A 1,148-nucleotide genomic window follows, 5' to 3' on the forward strand; every position below is an offset into this window, starting at 1 on the left:
CTCTCTCTCTCTCTCTCTCTCTCTCTCTATATATATATATATATATATATATATATATATGGAGAAGGTTCGAATGAGAATAATTGTCTTTCTATAAAAATATAAAAACATCTATATCACTATCATATGTGACATTATAAGCCATCACATGTGATACTACATTAGAAATTTGGGCGACTTTGGACACGGATTAAGTCTGCACACAAACTTTTGTACATCTACAGGTAAATCATTAGAGTATCTTCAACAAGTATGTTATATTTTTTCTCTTTTTATTTTCCAAATTTACAGATTTCTTTATTCTCTCTCCTTTTTTTTCCTCTATTTTATAGAAGAATTTAACATAAATCTTGGTGAACTTTTATTCTCAACCCAATCTAACCCAAACCATAGTGCAAACCCAACCCACTCGAAACCTTATGGGTTGGTCAACTTGATACTTTGGTAAATTAGAATATTCTTCTAACCGAATATGTTGTATTCTCTACATGTAATTCGTTTTTCTTCATCAATCATTTGATACAACTTATTCTTATTCCTTAAATATGAAGTATATCACATTCAACTATTTTTCTCAATTTGCATATATATATATATATATATATATATATGTTAAAACTTACTGATCATATATACGAATGATTTATATAAAGGTGGAGAAGAGATTGAAAATATACGTATATGAAGAGGGTACTACGTGATAGTGTAATTGTCTAATGTACATATTAATAGAAATTAACAATCATATTAAATCCAATAAATAAAAGGATATATGATTCATTGGTTTGAGTTGAGTTCAAATAGTCATAACATAATTTCAACTCAATACCTACAGTTTAAGATTTTACAACTCGATTAAACATCAGGTTGCTTAACATTGGATTATTTCACGTTAGGTTAGATTGGTCAAGTTTTAAATCACCTCTACTTTGAAAGATTAGAATGGTATTCGTGCAATGCAACGAGATACATTTCGATTTAATGTTTAGTTTTATTCTGATGTTTTTATTTTTTAATAAAATATAAATTAAAAGGTGTAATAAATTTTTGAAAAAAAAATATATCGATTTTAGTATCAAATTAAATATTTAAAAGTTCTTTTTGCGTAATTTATTTAATTCAATTTTTTATTATAATTTAATTTAAAA

The sequence above is a fragment of the Cynara cardunculus genome, unplaced genomic scaffold (genome assembly GCF_001531365.2).
Source record: "Cynara cardunculus var. scolymus isolate 2C unplaced genomic scaffold, CcrdV1 Un_Scaffold_4587, whole genome shotgun sequence".
NCBI lineage: Eukaryota > Viridiplantae > Streptophyta > Magnoliopsida > Asterales > Asteraceae > Cynara > Cynara cardunculus.